The sequence below is a fragment of the Aythya ferina genome (assembly GCF_964211825.1).
Source record: "Aythya ferina genome assembly, chromosome: 4".
NCBI classification, from domain to species: Eukaryota; Metazoa; Chordata; class Aves; order Anseriformes; family Anatidae; genus Aythya; species Aythya ferina.
In genome coordinates this window covers 14,592,667-14,616,502 of record NC_140300.1, presented here as the reverse complement: position 1 = coordinate 14,616,502, position 23,836 = coordinate 14,592,667, and the positions used below count along the sequence as shown (strand labels likewise).

The window sequence follows — 23,836 nt, the reverse complement described above, 5'->3', positions numbered from 1 at the left end:
GTTTAGGTTCTTCAGTGAAAAGGAGGATTCATAATTCTAGGATGAATCTTGCTTCTAATATTTGATATCTCTGCAGAACACTCTGCATGTTTGAAAGCATGGAAAAAAGGTTATCCATGACACATTTGATGTGGATTTGTGATAGGCAGCTGGGGGTTGCCCTTTACTGATGTGAATCAGTTCAGATACTCCTTGTTTCACAGACCCTTGCTGTATGGGGACATTTTGCCTAGTTTCAGTTACCAGAGAGATCCAGTTTTAAAATATTCCAGGACATGCTATCAAAAACATGTATTTCCTCTGCAGCTTCTACATTGCATTTCCACCAAAAATTGAGGCTAGAGGATGCTAATCATACAGAATGGCAACTTGGTTTCCTGTGCTTTAAATTCCAATCCCAGCAACTCCGTTAGCAGTAAGTGCCATCAGTTGTGTTGCTGTGTGTCTCATGACATTCAGGCATCTTCCTGAAGAAGGGAGGTAATACAGGGTAGGTGTATGTGGTAATGTGTTGGCTTCCAGTGGGATTTCACCCAAAGTAAATGGCTGTTTCTTGCTGGAAAGCTTTGTGAGTAAGAGCTATTTGTTCCATATGTATCTGTCTAGTTCTTGCATTTTTTCTCTCTTTTCTTGGTCCTTAATGTCCTCAGTTATTGCAGGGAAGACCATTTTATTTGTTTGGGTAAATGCCATTGTAGAGGTTAGTGTGCTGAAAGCATTTTTGAGAGGAAGTTCCTCACGATAATTTATGGAAGAATGATTTGAAAGATTTTTTTTTAAAAGACTTACAACTAATCAGCACATGCCAGTAGATCATTGAAGTGCTGCTTTGTTTGTCTGAGCCAATTGTCAGATGTCTGCAGCTAACTGACTCATGATACTGAAACGTTATGATTTGAAACATACGGCAAATCTTATTGCTGACAGGGTACAGCTGTTTTCAAGAGACAGTGCTAATGCAGTGACAGAAAAGATGGTCTGTTTTGGAGCTATCCAGTATTTTGGCCAACAATGGCATGACTTCATGAGCTCCTCTCCTGGAATGGTTTGCATTCCTTGAGATCTAATGAGAATGTAGGGTCCTCAGTCTACATCCCCTCTGAGAAACTGTGTATTACCCATTCCTCCTCCTGTTATGCAACTACCGTACTGCAAATTATCACAGGAACACAGAACAGCAAGTGGTCACCAGAATTCATGTTGCCATTGAGGAAATTGTAAAAGTTAGTTTGTGTACTGTCACTATGACGGCATAAAAGCCCAGAGGTACCTTGAAAGCAAGCAACATGACAACTTTGTTTTTCTGGGTCATCTCAAGCTTGGTTCCGTCAAAATGCATCAAGCATAATTCTTTTTTTTTTTTAGATGACTTCTCCTCTGAGGAGCCATACAAGGTATTCAATGACGAGTTGTGGGAATCTTTGTGTTCTCTACAAATTACACATATTAACATTTTAAAATCAATTAAGTGGATCATTGGATTTCCTGTTTTAATTGCTACAAGCATTCGGTCAGTGCTAAAGCTCTTTATACTAATCAAAAAGTGTGATGGCCAATCAACACCAAGGCAAATTTTCTGTTGGTATTGTTTATTTCTACATATTTGCCCTCAGCAGTTTGTGAAGGCTCTCAGGTGGTCTGAATTGTGTCAGTTGTGTCACTCCACAGATCTTTGAGGACAGTTTTTGTTTTTGGAGTTTGTAGTTGCAGTGGCTCTCCAGAAATATTTTAAGAACAACTGTTTGCTCCAAAAGCAGTATTTGGCATTTTGCCTGTGCTGTTTTACAGGGACAGATGTACAATGTTAGAGCTATGCATATATTCCCAATAGTCATAAATCCCTGAGCACAATATGCTGATACAATGGAAACAGTGCAGATGTCATGGAATATGAATATGAAATATATATAACATACACATATATATATATGCATACGAGGAGAGAGATTAATATAATGTTATTTAATAATAAACACTAATGTACAACTAATGGAGCACATTAATAGTAGATCTCTTGATTCTCTGAACATTCTTGTGAATATGTTAAATTTAAGTATGTTTTAGAGGGTCCTATAAGAGCGTAACTCCTCCAGTACAAATTCAAGGCTATTTTTAGTAGAGCAGTTGAAGAATTTCCTGCAGCTGAAAAGGACCTGAAGTTTTTACAATACAAGTTTGAGGGCCTACGTGTGAGTTATTCAAAAGTGTCTGAGTTATTTTGGATTATAGACTCATTGAAAGTCACTGGAAATTTTGATCCTAAAATGCTTTGGCACTTTTCAAAATCCTGCCATAAACCCCTAACTCTAGGTTTTATATTAAGCTGTAACATATATTTTGCAAAAATGAGATTATGCTGTCCATAGTTGTCTTCTCTTGAGTCTACTCAGTGAATGTGTGTAAAGATGAATTTTTTAATTACTGGTCTTAGAAACTCATGTAGAAATTTGAAAATCAGCAAGAATTTGTTTTGGCTCAGCAATCACTAAATAGTGCACATATCAGAAATTAATGGTTTTGTTGATGCACACAGCAAACTATGGTGGACTCAATATAGCATATTGATGTTTCCCTTAGCACAGCAGAATGAACAAGAGGAAAGACCTTTGAAAATAGGCAGATATAACTACATATACATGAAAGAACAGGCATATTAGCTGAAGTGTCATTTTTAGGAATCATCCTTCAGATAGCACACAATATATCATGCAGTCTCCAAGGTATTTTGGAATTCAGAATTAATACAGAATCACAGAATTTCTAGGTTGGAAGAGACCTCAAGATCATCGAGTCCAACCTCTGAATTGGGTTTAGTGGGGACCGCTAGCAGTCCCCACTAAACCATATCCCTAAGCTCTACATCTAAACGTCTTTTGAAGACTTCCAGGGATGGTGACTCCACCACTTCCCTGGGCAGCCTGTTCCAATGCCTCACAACCCTTTCAGTGGAGAAGTTCTTCCTAACATCTAACCTAAAACTCCCCTGGCTCAACTTAAGCCCATTCCCCCTCGTCCTGTCACCAGGCACGTGGGAGAACAGGCCAACCCCCACCTCGCTACAGCCTCCCTTGAGGTACCTATAGAGAGCGATAAGGTCGCCCCTGAGCCTCCTCTTCTCCAGGCTGAACAAGCCCAGCTCCCTCAGCCGCTCCTCGTAGGACTTGTTCTCCAGACCCCTCACCAGCTTCGTCACCCTTCTCTGCACCCACTCAAGCACCTCGATGTCCTTCTTGTAGCGAGGGGCCCAAAACTGAACACAGTACTCGAGGTGCGGCCTCACCAGAACCGAGTACAGGGGGACGATCACCTCCCTAGCCCTGCTGGTCACACTGTTTCTGATACAAGCCAGGATGCTGTTGGCCTTCTTGGCCACCTGAGCACACTGCTGGCTCACATTCAACCAACTACCCACCAATACTCCCAGGTCCTTCTCCGCCTGGCAGCTTTCCAACCATTCCTCTCCCAGCCTGTAGCTCTGCTTGGGATTATTGCGCCCCAGGTGGAGGACCTGGCACTTGGCCTTGTTGAACTTCATGCAGTTGACCTCAGCCCATCGGTCCAGCCTATCCAGATCCTCCTGCAGAGCCTTCCTACCCTCGAGCAGATCAACACACGCACCTAACTTGGTGTCATCTGCAAACTCACTGAGGGTGTACTCAATCCCCTCATCCAAATCATCGATAAAGATATTAAAGAGGACCGGCCCCAGTACCAAGCCCCGGGGAACACCACTAGTGACCGGCCTCCAACTGGATTCGACTCCATTCACCACTACTCTTTGGGCCCGGCTATCCAGCCAGTTTTTAACCCAACGAAGTGTACGCCAGTCCAAGCCAAGAGCAGCCAGTTTCTTGAGGAGAATGCTGTGGGAAACAGTGTTAAAAGTCTTGCTGAAGTCAAGGTAGACCACATCCACAGCCTTTCCCTCATCCACCAAGCATGTCACTTTGTCATAGAAGGAGATCAGGTTCGTCAAGCAGGACCTGCCTTTTATAAACCCATGCTGACTGGGCCTGATCACCTGGTTGCCCTGTAAGTTCCGCGTGATGACACTCAAGATAATCTGCTCCATGAGTTTCCCTGGCACTGAGGTCAAACTGACAGGCCTATAGTTTCCTGGGTCTGCCCTCCGGCCCTTCTTGTATATGGGCGTCACGTTTGCTAGCCGCCAGTCGATTGGGACCTCCCCCGATAGCCAGGACTGTTGATAAATGATGGTAAGTGGCTTGGCCAGCTCCTCCGCCGGTTCTCTCAGTATCCTCGGGTGGATCTCATCTGGCCCCATTGACTTGCACACATCCAAGCGCCGTAGCAGGTCGCCAACCATTTCTTCATGGATAGTGAGGGCCACATTCTGCTCCCCATCCTCTTCCACCAGTTCAGGGTACTGGGTATCCAGAGAGGTTTTACCACTAAAGACTGAGGCAAAGAAGGCATTAAGCACCTCCGCCTTTTCCTCATCTTTTGTAACTAAGTTCCCTCCCGCATCCAGTAAAGGATGGAGATTCTCCTTAGTCCTCTGTTTTGCATTAACGTATTTGTAAAAACATTTTTTGTTGTCTTTGACAGCAGTAGCCAGATTGAGCTCCAGATGAGCTTTGGCCTTTCTAATTTTGTCCCTGCACTGCCTCACAACAACCTTATAGTCCTCCTGAGTGGCCCGCCCTCTTTTCCAAAGATTGTAAACCCTCTTTTTCCTCCTAAGCTCAAGCCACAGTTCTCTGTTCAGCGAGGCTGGTCTTCTTCCACGCCAGCTCGTCTTTCGGCACCTGGGGACAGACCGTTCCTGCGCCATTAAGATTTCCTTCTTGAAGAGTGTCCAGCCTTCCTGGACTCCTCTGCCCTTCAGAACCGCCTACCAAGGGACTCTACCAACCAGTGTCCTGAACAGTTCAAAGTCGGCCCTCCAGAAGTCCAATACAGTGGTTTTACTGGTCCCCTTCCTGGCCTCGCAAAGAATAGTGAACTCTACCATTTCATAGTCACTCTGCCGAAGACAGTTTCCAACCACCACATCTCCCACCAGTCCTTCTCTGTTTGTGAGGTGAAGGTCTAGTGAGGCACCTCTCCTGGTAGGTTCACTAACCAGCTGCGTCAGGAAGCTATCTTCCACGCTCTCCAGAAACCTCCTAGACTGCTTTCTCTGGGCTGTGTTGTGCTTCCAGGATATATCTGGGAAGTTGAAGTCCCCCACAAGAGCAAGCACTGACGATTTCGCAACTTTTGTCAGCTGCCTGTAGCAGCTGTAGCTGCCTCATCAGTCTCCTCATCCTGGTTTGGTGGTCTATAACAGGCCCCCACCAGGATGCTTGCCTTGTTGGCCTTCCCGCTGATCCTAACCCATAGGGAATCAACCTTATCATTCCCAGCCTCAAGTTCTGCAACATCAAAACTCTCTCTGATATAGAGAGACACACCACCACCCCTTCCATGCTGCCTGTCCCTTCTGAAGAGCCTATAGCCAAACATTGCAACACTCCAGTCATGAGAGTGGTCCCACCACGTTTCCGTGATGGCAACCAAGTTGTAGCCTGCCTGCTGCACGATGGCTTCCAGCTCCTCTTGTTTGTTACCCATGCTGCTGTAGTGGGTTTACGTGGCAAGGTTTTGGTAGCAGGGGGCCATAGGGGTGGTTTCTGTGAGAAAGATCTAGAAGCTGCCCCATTTTTGGGAAGGCCCCATTGTTTTCCAGAGCCGAGCCAATAAGCGATGTTGTTTTGCGCCTCTGTGAGAGCATATTTAAGACAGAGAAAAAAATGCTGCGCCACACAGCAGCCGGGAGAGTGAAGGGAGTGAGAAACAGCCTTGCAGGTGCCAAGGTCAGTGTAGAAGGAGGGGGAGAGGTGCTCCAGGCGCCGGAGCAGAAGTCCCCTGCGGCCTGTGGTGAGGACCATGGTGAAGCAGGATGTCCCCCTGCAGCCCATGGAGTAACACGGTGGAGCAGGGTTCCACGCTGCAGCCCGTGGAGGAGACCACGGTGGAGCAGGTGGCCCTGCACCGATGGAGCCTCCACCTGCCGCCTGTGGAAGACCCCTGCCGGAGCAGATTCCTGGCCGGACCTGTAGCCCGTGGAGAGGAGCCCACGCAGGAGCAGGTGACCTGGCAGAAGCTGCTGCCCATAGGGGAGCCAGGTTGGAGCAGTTTTCTCCTGAGGGATGCACCCCATGGTACGGAGCCATATCTGGAGCAGTTCTGGAAGAGCTGCTGCCTGTGGGAAGCCCACGCCGGATCAGTTCATCAAGGACTGCATCCCGTGGGTGGGACCCCACAGCACAGGGGGCGAGAGTGACCGAGAAGGAGCGGCAGAGAAGAAGTGCTGTAGACTGACCATAACCCCCATTCCCCCGTTTCCCTGTGCCACTCGGGGGGAGGAGGTGGAAGAGGGTGGATGGGGGGAAAGGTGCTTTTGGTTTCTTTCCTTTGTTTCTCACTGCTCTAGCTTGTTAGTAATGAGCAATAAATCTTACTATCTTCTTATACTGAGTCTGTTTTGCCCGTTACAATAATTATTGCGTGATTTTCTCGTCCTTATCTCAACCCTTGAGCCCTTTTCACATATTTTCTCCCCATTCCTCTTTGAGGAGGGGGAGTGAGAGAGCGGCTGTGGTGGAGCTCGGCTGCCCACTTGAGCGGAACCACGACATGTGTGCATTAGTGTAGATGCACTTCAGTTGGGCCATTGCCTTCTCTCCCAGCCTTGTCATTGTAACCCCTGGCACAGCTCTAACAAGCCTTGTTTCAGCCCCATCCCCCTTCTCACCTAGTTTAAAGCCCTCTCAATGAGCCCCGCCAGCTCCTGGCCCAGGATCCATTTTCTCCTTAGAGATAGGGACCTGACTGCAGCCAGAAAGAGGATCAGATGTGGTATGGCTGTCCATAAGTGTTTACTACTTATGGTTGCATAGATATCCATGTGTAACAAAAAGGGGTAAGTACAAACTGCTTCCATACAGTTTTGATTCATGAATACTTAGGAAGGTAAAAGGTACTCAGGAATCTGATCTTACTGTTGAATTATAGTTGTTCAATTGCAGAAATATCAGCACCATGCCTTCTTCAGAAGCTCTCAGATCATGGAAGCATAAAAAATTGTTTTGAGATTTACTATAAAAAGTAGGGTATATTTCCAATGTTCACAGTAGTGTAATTGTCTTATGCCAAACCCTTTAAGTTTGGTTGGGAGTTACATAATAGTTTTGCAGAATTTCTGCATGAGGACAGTGTGATTCTTAGGAAACCTTCTCTTCTGTTTGTCAGGCTGTGTTTTTAAGTTGAATTCCTTTGATTGACAGATCCATAGCCCTCCAGACACACACACATTCACAAAAAGAGTTTCCTGAAGTTAAAGACTTTTTATTATCATTATTATTATTTATTTATTTATTTTTAGATGACTAGTGTTTCAGTTTATTATGAAAAATTTTTGATTCCAAGGAAAAAGAAATATTAGATTTTCAACACAGTACATAACATAAAGCCTTACTTACTATCATTATTATGTAAGACCCTTAAGAATTGTCATTCAGTTTGGATTCCAATGTATTAGTTTGGATAGGCATGCATATATGTTTGTATGTGCGGTGAGTTCAAAGTCTCTGGATACAATGGACTGTATCAGGTTTACATGGCAAGGGTTTAGCAGCTGGAGGGCTCCAGGAGTGGCCTCTTTGAGGAGATCCTAGAAGCTGCCCCATGTTAGATAACAGTCAGTTACAACCAACTCCAAAGGGACCCACCACTGGCCAGAGCCGAGCCAGTGAGAGAGACTGCTTGGGCCTCTGGGAGAGCAGATAGGAAAAATAAAATAAATATAAATAATAACAATAATAATAAAATTAACTGCTGTGATATAGCAGCTGGGAGAGAGAGGAAAGAGAAAATGTGAGAGAACCAGCCCTGCAGACCCCAAGGTCAGTGCAGAAGGAGGGCAGGAGGTGCTCCAGACACACAGCAGAAGCTCCCCTGTGGCCTGTGGAGAGGCCCCTGTTGGAGCAGGTGGATGTGTCCTGGAGGAGGCTGCAGCCTATGGAGAGCCCCTGCAGGAGCAGGCCCTGGGCTGGAGCTGCAGCCTGTGTGCTGGAGAGGAGCACACATAGGAGCAGGGGGCCTGGGGGGAGCTGCTGCCTGAGGGGGACCTGTGCTGGAGCAGTTTGCTCCTAGGGAATGGACCCTGTGTTACGGACCCATGTTGGAGCAGCTCTTGAAGAGCTGCTGCCTGTATGAAGCCCACACAGGATCAGTTCAGGAAAGACAGCATCCAGTGGGAGTGCTCCCCACGTGGAGCAGGGACAGTGACTTTGAAGGAATGGCAGAGATGAAGCATCATGGACTGACCGCAACACCCATTGCCCTGCGCCACGTGGGGGGGGGGGGGGGGGGGGGGGGGAGGGGAAGGTAGAAGAGGGTGGATGGGGGAAGATGCCCTCAGTTTGGTTGTAGTCTCTCACTGCTCTAGTCTGCTAGAGATAGGCAATACATTATATTAATCTCCCTGTGCTGAGTCTGTTTCGCCCATGATGATAATTGATGAATGATCTTTCTGTCCAAGTGTGAGAGCAGTTGTGGTAGAGTTCAGCTGCCCAGGAGGGTAAAACCACCACAAGGATCTACTCTGCATGTATTGAAGAGAAGCCAAGACCATATTAGTTATGTCATGTGTGTTCAAAATTTGTAACAGGTACAGAATGATTTTGCTGCACACATAGAATATGGTCATCCTTCCTGGGATGAATCAAAGTCATTGCCTCTGCACATGTGGGCCTGACCTGAGCATCTACTGCTACCATCTGAGAAGGATTTTGAATTTTTAGATAGCTATTGGGCTGTCCAAAACCAGGTTAAATGTGGTTAAATGTGTGAATGTCTTACTGAGCCTAGACAGAACAGCAGGAAAACAGGGATCATGGTTGGTCCTATGTTCTGACATTTCTGAGGTAGTCATGGTAGGCCTGTCATCTTACTTCTTTCATTTGATATTCTTCTTTGAAATAAAGAACATTTTCAATTAACACATGGCTTGTTAAGGAACAGTGCTTATATTGTGAAATTAGTATTGCAGACTCCTCAATTTTATCTCTAAATTGGGAAATCACAGCTCTCTTCTTCACTTCTCAGGCTTCTAGTGAAGCTTACTTGGTATTTATAAAATGATGGATATGTAATTGACCAAAGAAAGTTTAAGGTCGTTCATTAACATTCGTCAGAAGGTAGCTTTGAGGAACACATTGTGAACCTTTATACATTCCTGTTGTGACACTGAGAAGTGCAATAAGGATCCATACTGCTGTATGTCCTCAGTAGCTGGGACACAGCAATCATCTCTGTGATTATGTTCTTAACTCAAATTTCTTTGCTACTATGTTAGGACTGACAATAGATGGAAACTCATCTTTTCTGTACTAGTGAAATGAAGAAAATTAAAAGTTTTCGAGTGAAGAAATCACTCATAACTTTCAACACTTCCTAGATGAGTTGGCAGCAGTCTTCTGTCCAAGGACCATGAAGTCTGTAGATACTAATTTCCTTTTTTTTCAGAGATTATAGGTGAGCTTCTGCATCTTACATGTAGTACTTTGTACAGACTGTAGAGTCACGATGACTCCTCTCTTGATGCATTAGGGCCATATTATGCCAGCCTCACGCTCCTTAATGGGAGTTCATTTTAACTCATTAAAAGCAGCTGTTCAGTACATTTAAGACAAGTCTTCCGGAGACTACTGTACTTTACACTTATGTAGGAAATGTCTAAAAAAATGTGCTTGACAAATGCCTATTTTGAATGAAGTCTAGCCATCATAGATCATTATAATTCATGTTGGATCAAGCATGTCTTTCCTGCCTGGAAAATCATGAATACACCATGGTCAGATTCATCTGCCATGCAGACAGGTTTAACTTGAATATGAGCTCTCTAACTTGAAGTGAATTAATACTATTGTGTGTTTATGAAAGGAAGGTCATTTTCCTAGTCATTTTTGCAATTCCTGAAGTTGTGTGCTACTCCTACATGAGCTATACCATGCTGTAGTACATACACAGTTCATACTACAGTGGTTTTCATTGAGAAAAGGGGAAATAACATGAGATGTTAGCTTTTCTCCTTGGTTTGTGAACTTTAAGCAGCTTTTTTTTTTTTTTTTTTTTTTTTTTTCCACTAGACTCCATAATTGATTTATATATTCCTATTTCTTCATATCCAGACACAGAGCTTATGAATGGATATACAGAAGGTAGGTGCACTCTGCATGTTTCTCCTTCCAGGCAAAAGATTTCCTACTGACCTCTCAGTCATACCCAAACAGAGTTTAAATTTTGCCTGTGGAGTACATCTGTATGGAACTTTAGGTGCATAATCTGCCTGGCATTTGGTCATCTTATGTTTTAAAACACTTGGCTTTTAACATTTTGGCTCAGAAGGAAGGATTTTGATTCCTACACATTTTATAACAGATTTCAAATATGGTCTAGGGAAAATTAAAATGTTACCCATATATGGAAGAAAGTTGTCAGTCTCAGAGCATGTTCTAGACGGCTGATTTGCAGTGTCCAGGGAAAAGAGCTATGAGTGGCTCATTTTATAGCTAAAGTGATTTATTTATTTTTTTTTGTAATATGAACAGCCCACTGTAAATGCGATCAAATGTTCTCTCTGACATTATTACATTTTAGTTTCCCATTGTCTGATGCCAGACATTTAGATAATGATGGCTATCTTACAGGAAATTTCCTTCCTAATGAATCAAACTTGAATTGAAATTTTTCCATAGGAGATCTGATAGCATAATTTAATGTACATGGTTCATTTCTGTTATCTCAAATATCCAGAGTTTTAAAAAAATAAATATATATTTTATTGTGAATGTCACAATATTTTCCTATAATACTGATAATATTGTTAATGTTTCCTATTAACAGTTAAATGATTAATTTCTTACTCTCACTCTTGGTTTGAATATTATTTATTTGAATAAAATTTGTGTTACAATGCACTCTGAATTTTTTAAGTTAGTTTGTAACACTAAGGAAAATACATGTATGAGCACTTCTGCTTATACATATATAGACATAATGGTGATGAACCCATAAGTGGTTTGATTGACTGCCTGGGTCAAGCTAGCATAGAAAGGTCTTTTCAAATTGGAGTGTTAATACAAATATTTTGAAGCGTTAATCTGAATTATATGTAGGAAGGTACAGTCTGGCTGAATGTTTGAACACATTAGAATACATTGGCTTCTGATAATCTGATAATGCTTGTTGTGTCATGCTACCTGAGTGAATTACAACTTTTTTCCTCCCTCCCCCCCCCCCCATTATTCCTATTTTATATGTTTTCTATTGTGTTTTACTTATACACCAAGTAAGACTTTTTTGACTTCTTTATTTTCTAAAAATAAAGTAAATGCCTCTTGTAGTCCAAAGTTCCCAGCTGTGCAAAGGTAATGAGATTATTTTATTCACAGAAATTAATTATTACATTTAGATTTCTTACTGCAAAAATTACACTCTCTATAGCTAAGCAGAAACAGCCTTCACTGAATTTGTATTTAAAATGATGCCTTTTTCTTAAAAAAATGTTAATATACCAGATCCATACAAGTAATAAATGGCACTGATAAGAAGGAAAAATCGCAAACAATGTAGTTTTATTGTGGAACAAATTGAAATTGTTATCCTTATAACTGTTTAAAAAACACACACTGGGAGTACTGCTTTTTAATGTTTGTCGATTTTAGTGTTTGTTCTGTGCCCATCAGAACAGTGTAAAAAGTGTCTCCAGGGTACATAAGTGCCTAAAAGCATTTAAGATCCAAACTCAGGAAATGAAAGACCAACCCCCCCCACTGTGATGGAGCCACTTATTTCAGTATGATTTTCTCCAGAAACTACCTGCAATGTGAATAATAAGCCTATGGAAATCAAGGTATTGACACTTCCCAAATATGCTGCTGAACAGATTTATTTCGTCTTTTTAAAAGGGCTGGTGTGGTCTGACTGTCCCCTGGATCCAGCAGCCTGATGGAAGCAAGGCAGGGGCTCACACAGGGTGTGAGAGGAGGCAACAACCAGAAAGCAGTGTTGATCGATGGGGTGAATTCCAGTGCTAACATTTAACTTTTCACTCCATCTCTCCTAGAAGATTGGCTAATCCTGTATATTCTTAAACCTGAAGTATTTCTTGTACAGAACAAAAGCACTATTTTTGAGGTGAGAAGCAATGGAAATTTCATCTGGTTGTTTTATTTTGCATGTATGTTCAACCAATAGTAAATATGAGGTATTGACAGTATAAAAAAAATTTAATAAAACTCCTCCATCTTCTTTCATTACTACCAATAATTAACAACTTCTATCATCTAACATTAGTCATTACCAAGTGATTAACACTACTGTCTGTTATAATGCTATTTACTTAGTGTTGGTAAACATTAAGTTTCAGAAGTTTTATTCAGTTGCATCTTAGATAAATCTGACACAAAATACTGCAATAAATAAAAACTGGGCTTTCATAAGCTGTGGATGTTGCATCCAAAACTTCTCATTGTACCTGACAGTAACTTGGCATAACATAACCTAGGAAGGCTTTATTGTAGCATTAGGCAAGCTCAGAAGTAGTTTGTGGCAGGATGGCTTTCAGGACCGTTGTCTGAGTGAAATCAGAAAGTATATGAATACTTCACAGGGGTGGGCAAAATAGAAAATAATAAAGACACAGATCTTACTGTAAGATCAAAGTAGAAAAACATTACATATATGATATGTATTAAAAACCCACAAGACTTAAGCACTTTTAAGTTATTCACTTTGGGGTTATGCTTAGTTGTTATTTATGTCATGATTAAAATGATTATTTAATACTATCTGTGAAAATGTTTTAAGAATATATAGTTCTTAAAAGATTTTTCTTTTAATGAAACACCTTGAATAATTTTAATATATTTTTTTTAAAAAAGCTCCAAATATTAGGACATAATTTTCTTTAGTCTTAGCACTTACCAGTTATAAAAATATTTATACAGACACTGCAATACAATCTCCTTATTGCATTTCATATTTCTTGTGGAGGCCCTCTTTTGTTAATGTCTTCATCTCGTTTCTGGGATGCCTGATACTGTTGCTGTTCTCTGGACACTTTAATGCTGACCATACTTTTTGTTAGAGTTTAGCCAATCCATCTCACTACTTTGGGCACTCAAGCAGGAGGTGCTTGCAGTACACAAGCAACAGAAGAATATAGGCATGTGTTTATTTTAAAATGTAGACACATCATATCAGGAAGTCATGCACTCCAAAGTGCTTAATGACTGTGTACACTGGAACATCATGCTATGATTTATTATTGCGGTGTGATTCAACGAGTTGCTTAATGACTTAGAGGCAGGGACTGCAGTCCTTAATCAAGAAACCTGTAATTTAATTAATTTAATTATTGGAAGTCTTACTCAGTGTTGAAGCATAGCATTTTTACCTGGGAACACAGGAAAGAGAAGTATTTCATTGTGTCCAACATTTATACCCAGACAACAAAGGGGTAACAACTTGAATTCCTCTTGCAAACCTTCAACAAATAAACAAATTAAATTCCAGAAGGATATTAGTCATTATCTAAAAGGGGAAACACAAAGTTCTGCACTACCGAAAATAAACTTAATTCTAGTCTCACTTGCACTGGATTAAATATATACCTCTGTGTTTTATGAAACAAACGTTTATTTTTAACTATGAATTTTTGTCTTATAAAAAGCACAAAGCAAATGATTGAAGGTTAGAGCATACAATTTACCTGTTTCCTCTAAATATGAAATGAAAAAAAAATGATGAAAATGCAGTAAAGTCACTCCAAAATGTGTTGTTAACAGAGCAACATTTCCCTCTAGTGGCCATCCAAAGGCAGTAGCTGTGGTGGTTCCTATTCCTATGGTTATACCCCAGAATGAAGAGCTAGGGTAACATTCAATGCCAGTAGAATGTGCACATAGTTTTCCATGCACGCCTACGTGAAGATAGTCTTGCTTGCTTGCTTTTTGACCTCTTCTTCCCCGAGGGGAAGAGGCTACGAGCTGTGCTGAGGTCTTGTGTTCATCCCGTCCTGCCACCCTCAGAACCCGTGAGCAGGACACCTCTGCAAACCCTCCGGGCCATTGCAGGAGATGGGTCACAGCCAGCAAGGATGTGCTGCCCACGAGTACCCAGTGAATTGCACGCAGGCTTGCTGCATTTACACAGTAATGGCTGTCCCTTCTTTCTGCATAAATCCAGTCTATTTTTGATTCAAGGTTAATATATATATATAAGAAATCATAGACTGCCATTTGATTTATTAATTTATTTGTTTGTTTATATTCTGGCAGAATGGTTGAGGAGAAAATACACCACTTTGGAAATTTTATATATAGAAATATCTATCACATTTTAGATATGTCTAGAGATAGATACGTCTCACTGATGAGACAGAGGTAGCTGAAAAACAAGATAGGCACCTTGAAACCACAGGTCAGGCAGTGAAACCATCTCAGTCTCATGCAGCCATGGTAGGAATAGCAGTAAACTATAATTGTGATGATCCCATATGGAACATTTTAAAGGAGTTAAATTCCTAATTAGAGATATTCAGTCTTCAGTGTTCTGTGGTCCACAGATGTATGGCTGCTCAGAATAAAAATGAAGATAGGTAATGTGGGCAGTTATGATATAAAGTAGAGTTGGTTGAATACTTTTACAAATACCAGACAGCTAGGTTGAGGAGGGGCTGTGCCAAAGTAAGAAGTTTTTTTGCATACTTCATGCTTCCTTCCAGTCCTCCATTTGATTTAAACAACTCCCTTATCTCAAGTCCCATTTAGCATTCAGAATGGTCAGCTTTATCCATTTTGTTCACAATTTTGACTTCAGCTCAGAAATTTATGGAGAGAGATCATTTCTGAGATTTGTTGTTCCTGAAGGGTAGGAAATGGTTGGAGAGACAGTGGAAGAATGCCCATATTAGCAAAGACACAGATAAATATCCACACATTCCTGTTTTGTTAGGGAAGGGATGAACAGTGAAGAGATTAAAGGAGCAGAAAACAGAGGAAGAAGGAGATGAAAGGATGGTGCAAAAAGGAGAAAAATATCTCAAGCTTGGATATGTTCAACTTTATAATGAATCTTCAGTATTTGGCAAACATACTATGCCAGAGTTTTAGAAAAGAATTTAAGACCTTTTCAGTCTCTCCAAAACTGATATGCAGACACACCTCCAGATACTAAGATATATCCAGCAGAAGTGAGTGAAGGCTGAGCACATACAACATGACATGATGAAAGAAAAAATGTCAAATACATTATATCAGGCATAGTTTTGCAAATATTTTTTCAGGCTTTTGTCTATTTATGAAGTAAGAGTTAGACAAGAATTAACAAGTTAGGCTACACTCCACCTCCTTGTTGTAGACCTTGGCACTGGAAATGATATGTCTGGTCATGAGACAATATCTCATTAAACCGAATCCTCCCTGGGAAGAAAACTGAGTTACTTTGCTTGAAAATTTGAAAATTAACCATGATGAATTACTTCTTAAATATCTGCAGTACTCAGAGAGACAGGTCCAAGCCTCAAAATCTGGTTCCAGATCCTGTTGGGGAGTTGGTGTAGCCAATTCCAGAGTTAAGCCAGGTGGGGCCTCTGTGAAGTTCTCCAATGGATCTACACTTTACTGGAGTTCGGGTGGATTTTGAACCAAGGTTTTAAGTCAGGACATAAACATATAATCTATGTGCAGTCTGTCATGGGAGAGAGCAGATAACTGTATGATTTTTTGACTTAGTGATGCATGTTGACATTTTTATATGCTTTCTCTTAGCCACTGTAATTAAAAGCTACCTTCTGTTAAATGCTGCTATACACTTGTTTCATAGCCCATTGGCTGGTCTCAGGTTCCTAGACTGTTATTTCTCAGTCTATTCCTCTTACTCAAATATAAGACCCCATAAATCTGTCTTCTTTAATGTAGCCAGAACTTGTCGTGCTTAGAGCTGCATGCACTTTTCCATATTTCTGAATAACACTATGATGAGGCTGAGGTTATGAGATTAACTGCTCATCGTTTTGACAAACACTGACGCAGGCTTGGCTTGCTCCTTGTGAGCACTGGAAAATCTTTTGGTTTTTGAGGGGCTTATCGTGGTAGCCTGCCATCAGTAAAGCAAGTATTCAGCTTGTAGACAGTGCCTATGGCACCAATTTTGTTAGTTCTCAGATTTATGTCTCAGTCTTTACTACAAGTACTGGGAATTGATGTTTTTTTATATGTATTTTTTTCTTTTTCTTTTTCTTTTTCTTTTTCTTTTTCTTTTTCTTTTTCTTTTTCTTTTTCTTTTTCTTTTTCTTTTTCTTTTTCTTTTTCTTTTTCTTTTTCTTTTTCTTTTTCTTTTTCTTTTTCTTTTTCTTTTTCTTTTTCTTTTTCTTTTTCTTTTTCTTTTTCTTTTTCTTTTTCTTTTTCCTCTTCCCTTTCCCTTTCCCTTTCTGTTTCCCTTTCCCTTTCCCTTTCCTGTTCGCTTTCCCTTTCCCTTTTCTCTTTTCCCTTTTGTCTTTCCTTTTTTTTTTTTTTTCTTTTGTCTCTTTCCTTTTCTCTTTTCTTTTCTATGTCTTTTTATTTTTTCCTTTTGCATTTGAATCTTTTCATAACCCTTGAGTCATTAAAAGGAGTTCACAGTGTGTCCTCAATTAAAGCTTGTTCAACAAAGACTGGGTATACTGAAACATCTATAGAATATGGCATTAATTTTTCAAATTGTTGGAATTATAACCATAATTGCCCACTTCAAGATGACTATTAGGAATACATATCTCATAAATTGAAAGTTGTGTGTTAAATTTATGTTGTTTGCTTACCGTCTACAATGGTAGAAAATCTGGGAGGAGGGGAAGGGGGGTGGTGGTGGTGGTGGAAAGAAGAACCCTTTCTGGATTTTTCTCCCCTTTGCTTGTTGATTTATTTTTTTACAGATTCTCCACATCAATTCATGCCACATACAATAAGTTCTCTTGTAAGTTGTTCTTCAGAAGCTCTGTTCCCTTTTAGATCTGCAAGACCAAAAATGATACCATGTATATCTAATGTTGGAAAAACAAAGTGAAAGAATGTTGAAATGTGTGACCATCTGGCTGCTTGTCCACTTGAGCACAGGCTATAAGGGTCACTGAGACCCCTCGGAGTGCTATTGATACCAGACTCTGACAGGAAGCACTTTATCTGGTCCCCACAGGATAGAGACAAATGCACTCAGAGGTGCGTTACATCTTCAAATGCTGGAGCTGGTGACAAACCAAAGGAAACTTCTAGACATTTCCAAATGCTCTTCTCCTATGCTGAATGGTTCCCATCCCATCCTGATAATATGTCACTTGCGGAATTAAGTATCTCTCAGAGGCTTTCTTGCCTAACATCTCTGTTAGTGCAAAACACAGGCTAAAAGTATCATTTGGGGGAAAAAGACATTAGAAATGCTGAAGTCAGGGTGAAGCAAAAAGTACAAAAATGTGAGCAGTTCAGGGACAACCTGACTGCAGGGAAAGGTTGGAGGAGGAAGGAAAGGACAGTGCAGCCATGTGGGTACAAACCTCACACCGTCATCACTTTTATTTGTGCTTAACAGAGCTGCAGGGATAGTTTAAAGATCCTAACCCTCCTGCTACAGAAACAATTCCCAAACAAAGGACAAGATGATAATCTGTTAGGAGGGCAGAGATAATACTTTTGGGACTATACATCTCTTTCAACTCCATTCCTGTGCTTCATCTGAGTGCCAGGGAAGCCACTACAGAAATAGGAGAACAGGAGTTGCTATAGTCTGAAATGTTGTTTGATTACATTTGTATTATAATGCATAAATGAGCATATTTATGAGCATGATGACATGCAGTCATGCAAATCAACACTATTTTAAAATCTGAATCCATATTTGCTTTTCCATCTTGCAGCTCTCTCACACCTGGAAGAAAGTTTTGGGCAGAGGGAACCTGCTTAGTACTTTCCAAGACACAAACTAAAGTACAAGTTTCTTGCACGTGTAAGTAAGTAAAGGTATCTCGGACACTTTCCCTGTTTTACACTGTTATTCTGTCATAACTGTGAACTCACGTAGACCTCATATAGGAGGTCAATAGATCTTCAGCAGTATTATGCACACACCACCAGTAAATGGGATATTGATATCCAAGATGCCACTTATGGTCTATAAATAATGTACATGTTCATAAAGCCATAAGGGAAATGCCATATGCACATAATAGTTTGAAGAGACAAAGATGCCAAAATAAATCTTTTCTTTATTGGCGGGTAGTTTCTTTGGCTTTGCTTTTAATGCTGGTCCTTCCCAAATGCAGTCTTTGTGAACTTTTTCAGTTGTTCTCCTCTGTCCCTGCCGGTGCCTCAAAATACTTTGTGCTGTATTTCTCTTTTCTGATTCTGTATCATTTTCATACATTCTTACTACATATACATATTGTTTATATAAACACATACATATACAAATGTACAGTTGGAGGTTATTGTGAAAAATGTGAAGAAAACAATTGTGTGGTATTCCTTTTTATTACTGTATGATATTGCATTTAATGGCAAGTTCCTGGAGATATTCTGTATGTATAATTCTTATCTTTTTAAGCATGACTATTGTGAAGGATCATCAGAGAAAGGACAAATGAAGGTCAACTTCTCTCAGACATGGCAGGATGGCAGGATTTTGAACTACTTTTTTTTTAATTTTACTAGATGAATCCCATTGCAACATTGCATTGGGCAAAAGAGAAAACCCACAGTAATACTTAATCTTCTAGAGTTGGTGAGATGGGTTTGCCAACATTTCATACAGATTGAAGATTTCACATACACTCAAGGAGGAACATGCTGAAGCTGAATAAAGCATCAACACTCTATAGAGGGGTCAAAGGTAAAGCACACCTCAGATTTTAGAATTTTTATATTAAACAACTGAATTGGAATATTGGATTTATACTTTTATAGGTGCCCAACCATTATCATGGTTTGCACAGGACTTTAAGCTGGATTGCATCAGGAAAGCAAACTGAGTTTTGCAATACTGACTTAAGTCCTGTCTGGAGTTTTACCCTAAGCAGCTAGAGCAAGGATGGTAAAGTACAAAGTATGAACTGTGCAAAAGTGGCTGCCAGATGAGGCTGTATGACTAAAATGGTAGTGGGACAGAGCTGGTACAAAGAATAGCCCTGGGTAAACAGTTGTGGAGCTGCATGTGCTGATATAAGTGCTGAAATGGAACTGTAAATGCGTCTGAGTTGGTGGAGTGATGACCTGGACATCCCATCACAGTGATCCTCCACATCAGATGGGAAGGACTGGAGGGCCCAGTCACCTCCTACCTGTGCAGAGTCCCTCAGTTATGAAGGGTAGGTGATTTCTGCCTTGTGGCACTCAGCTGCATGATGACTTTACCGTATGGCACATAAGACCAGGAAGCTTGAACCACCCTTGATCTAGAATATAAAGCAAAGCAAGAAAACAGACTATGAATTTAAAATGAATGAACTAATGCGGGTAAACTTGATATCCTTATTCTTCATGATGTAACAATCACCCAGTAGATAAAGCAGATGTAGCAGAGAGCCTGGATAGATGGTTATTGACACCAAAGTGTGCTGCATGGGAAAGTAGTTTAGAGTAACTGTGTAAAATAGAAAAGGAAAAATATAGACTGCATAGTGGAAGAGGAGCCCTCGCTTCAATATGCACATAGTTTTGGAAATTGTGGAAGCAAAATACAATGTAAAGTTGCAAGTTCTGCAGTTGTTTTTTAAAATGTAAATAGAGAAAGGTACATCAGCGATGAGTTAAGGTAAATTCATGTGAAGACTTTTTCACTGTATATTTTTTTCTTACTAATACACTGAGTCACCTCTGAACAATTATTTTTTATATGAAAGGTAATAGCTATCAAGTATTTTAAGATCTTTTTGCCACTCTTCTTTTTAAATCACTGAGCTTCCGTTAGTGACAAAAGGAACAAAAGTTTTATTTATTTATTTATTTTTATTTTATTCTGACCTTAGTGTTAATGCCATTTAACAAAGGTAGTACATTTTCAATAGCATTACATACTATATTGTAATTATACTATATGTAATTACATTACATACTATACTCATCTGAATACTCTAAAATGTCATTTTTTCTAGTGTAAATTCATGTATGGGCTTATAGTTGAAATATAATTATAACAAAATATATACAAAATATATAGGTGCAGTTACGGTTGCACTTTTTAAAATTTATTGTCCATGTAATTGCACGGTTATTACAGTAAATGACATATGTTCTGTGTTACAGAATGTCTTGAGCTGCTCTCTCTGGCTTCTCACTATTAAGTATCAAAATAGATATCTGGAAATTAATATGCGAAAGAACTTAGAGTATAAATTGAACAAATTCTTTTATTTTATTAAAAAATTATTGGGCGAGGAGAGAAAACAAAACAAAACATATAAGAACAATGTTGCTTCCCTGGTAAGTTATATTCTGTTAATATTGCTGTATGTCACTACCCATATCCCAGCCAGCCTAGTGATTTGTTGAGACAAACTTCTCTGGTGTAGGGGATCCTAGATCCCAATCATCTCTTGTTAAAAAGACATAAAAAGAAGATTAGCATACAGCCAGCAGGGCTCGTGCGGTGGATTCTCTTGGCTCATCTTGAAGTGCTCCAGTGAGGTCTGGCTTGTTTTGCACTGTTCAGGATCATTTCTTTTGCCACTCATGGAAGTCTCAATGATTTAAAAATAATAATAGCACAAATAGAACACATGACCTCTAACCCATTCCTCTTTGATTAAGTCTCATTTTATAACAAAACTATGACTAATGTCTCTTCCTTTGCCTTCAATAAGCTATCATATAATCTGTCTATTATTCTTAATATCCTCTTGCCCCAATAAGACATTTGTGTTTTGTTTGGATTCTCCTGAATGGGGTGAATATTATATCTATAACCTACTGGAAAGCATTTCTTCTTAGACATATTGGCAGGGCTAATTTTGTTTTTACAGGTGTTTGTACTTGAAAAGGGGTTAGCCACAGTCTTGAAGGCTCTACCGCACTGGTACATCACAGGAGCACAGTGTGCTGTGGGTCCTTGAGCTGTTAACGGGAGGCAGGGAGGGAAGGTTAAATTAATCATTTATGCTTTATTTATACTTTCTCTTACTTGTGAAGTTGGACAAGCGGATGCCAGTTTTCCTCAGCTAAGGGCTGTCTGTGTGACTTGATGTTTGATATCTTGCAAGGCATAATTTATGCAATTTATATTATATTATAAATCAAAAACAAGGAAATATATAGGAATTGCTGCACTGCTGCACTTTTTTTTTCTGTTTGCTGAACAAGCTAACTTAATCCCCAAAACTTGTCCTGAGAAAATTTGCTTTGAATTAAACAAAAACATCAGCTCAAATACTGTTACTCTTTTTATTGTTGCTAAGATTTCTCTTTTCGTTGGGTTTTGCAAAGTCAATTGTGACTCAATTTAGTTGTTTCTTGTGAAATGAACAGAGGAAGTCCCTTCTGGAATGGATGTTACCTAACTACTTGATCCAAGCTAGCAAGCAAGGTTAGACAGAAATTGCTTGCCTATTTTATTCACTTATTTGGGGGGTTTAAAATATAACTTCAAAGTTCAGATTAATGTAGTTTAAAGAAATTGTCCAGGTTAACCATTATTTATTTATTTATTTATTTATTTATTAAAAAGAGCCATTAACTTCAAAAAGATGCTTAAATTCCATTAAAGGAAATAGACTCAAGGTTTTGCTGAACTGGAAAGGAATTAAACATGATTAAGTGTTTGCCTGCATTGTGGTCCCAGGATGATATCACCTCCTGAAAACTCTGTGCTGAGGTTAAGTGAGCTCACCAAACATATCACGTCAATTTGTGAAACACTACTGGATGAGCAACGTATCAGTCAGCCTTCCTTCCTCAGTCAAACTGAGGAAGCAACTGCATGAGAAATGCTTACATGGAGCAGAAGGAGAGCAGAGACAAGCTGAGGTAGCAATGGCCTCAGCTTCAACATTAGTTTCAGAAGAGAACTATTTGTATGTCTGCTGTTAAACATTTTTCTCACCAGAGACTTTTCAGTAGGGCACTTTTATGGACTTGTTTTGTCTTTTACTTATGACAGTGTAGCCAACCATTGGGATGTAGCAGGCAGGATGAGTCCTTTCACTGAAGATTACAATATAAGAAGTCTTCTTTCTGATCTAAGATAAGGCCAGTGCATAGCAAGAATGAGAAAACTGCAGTGTAATAACACTAAAAAAGTAATGATATCAAAGCCAACAGAACTGAGCTTGGGTCCCAAAACGAGTATAAATGTCCTGTTACTGTGGTTCCTGTTTTTGTCTGGCAGTAGTGCTTTGAATAAGGTAGAAGCTACATGTGCTTTTTAGTAAAACCATTGTTGTGGCAGGAATATTGTTCATTGTCATTACTCCATTGTTTTTTGGGGGAGTTGCTCTTTCCTTTGACACACCTAGTAGCTATTTCAGACATCATAATTGACATGACGTTAGATTTCTATATCAATTCTCTTATTCCTTGTGAGGATACAACGATAGAAAAATCTTCATTTATAGTGAATGATTGTATATTGGACCACAACCCCACTGCATTTGCATTCATAGTGACTGTGCTTTTAATCTAAAACTGAATTTTTGCGTGTACTCAGAAGTCGGTAAATGATGAAGTAGCCATGTATATATTAGTGTGACTTTACTTGCAAAAATGTTATATGAGGTGCTGACACACACTGCATGTAAAAAGCGTTTGATAGACAAATGAGAAGTTTGCAGAATTTCATGGAGATTCACATGGAAGGCTTCTGGACTCCTCTTTTCTCTGAAATATGATGGAAATAGAAGAGTTTAGCCTTTGGGAACTAGGCCCAGGCATTGCTAATGATTTCTAGGAGGATAACCATGCAGGCTTTGTCTTATGGGTGTTCAGGCTAAATATAATACTTACAAAATAAGTTAACAAAAATAAGGATAGGCAACTCACAGAAATATGTAGTTAGGGTATAGAAGATGTGGTGAATGCATCTGCAGAAGTCGAACCGGGTACACTGCTTTGAAAGGCAGATTTTCTTGGCTTCTTAACTATATCTGATCTATTGGTCTCTGAAACTCTCAATGGCAGATACTTCTGAGAGATTATATAGTTTAAAAGTATTGTCAGCTGCCTGCAGAACAATATACAAACAAAAGCAAGTACGGATTTGTTCTGAGAAATCAATTCTCAGAAACTCATTGCTTACTTATTCTGAGTCAGCTCAAGCTTAAGGAAAAGAGAAGAGACTGTCACCAAATATGACTTTACTGAGAAATGAATGATGGTAGCAGATTAAAGTTTGCCATCCAGAACAATTTCTTATAGGTGATAATATAAAGTCATGGAATAACACTTCAAGGAAAAAAAAATCTGTCAGAATTTCAAACTTTTAAATGTAAATTAAAGCAATTGAGAAGGTCTTCTTTTTACTTTGCTTCGGACAGTGATGTTTTACTTTATTTCAGGCTGTTGAAGATAGTGGTTTGGGTACACATTACCAACCAATATGCTGAATTTGAGGGATACAGATGGGAAGCAATACTTTATATTTATAATCACACGTCTTACATTCTCCTCATTTCTTTGTTGCTATAAATGGTTAGAAATGGAGTACTACAAAGTGTGTTTTGAAATAGCTGTATTCACCCACTTACCCCAAAGCACATCTTTCTAGATGAGAAACCCAATTCTCAATGTTCTCTTTTAATTTCCTT

At 39.9% G+C, this 23,836-nt stretch overlaps 1 protein-coding gene and 1 long non-coding RNA gene across 3 annotated transcripts in view; one reads left to right on the top strand and one right to left on the bottom strand.

Annotated features, from left to right (window-relative positions):
• LOC311435985 (uncharacterized protein) overlaps positions 1-19,494 on the top strand; it is an 87,308-nt gene extending 67,814 nt beyond the window's left edge. Inside the window, exon 5 of the mRNA XM_084517638.1 lies at positions 17,963-19,494. The gene's annotated coding sequence lies outside the window, so the exon portion shown is untranslated. The remainder of the gene's footprint in view (positions 1-17,962) is intronic.
• Positions 14,312-23,836, bottom strand: part of LOC311435986 — a 68,356-nt gene continuing 58,831 nt past the window's right edge. For both annotated transcript variants that reach the window (XR_014692518.1, XR_014692519.1), the window contains 2 exons: positions 16,874-17,065; positions 14,312-14,936 (listed from right to left, as the gene is read on the bottom strand). This is a non-coding gene — a long non-coding RNA (uncharacterized lncRNA). The remainder of the gene's footprint in view (positions 14,937-16,873; positions 17,066-23,836) is intronic.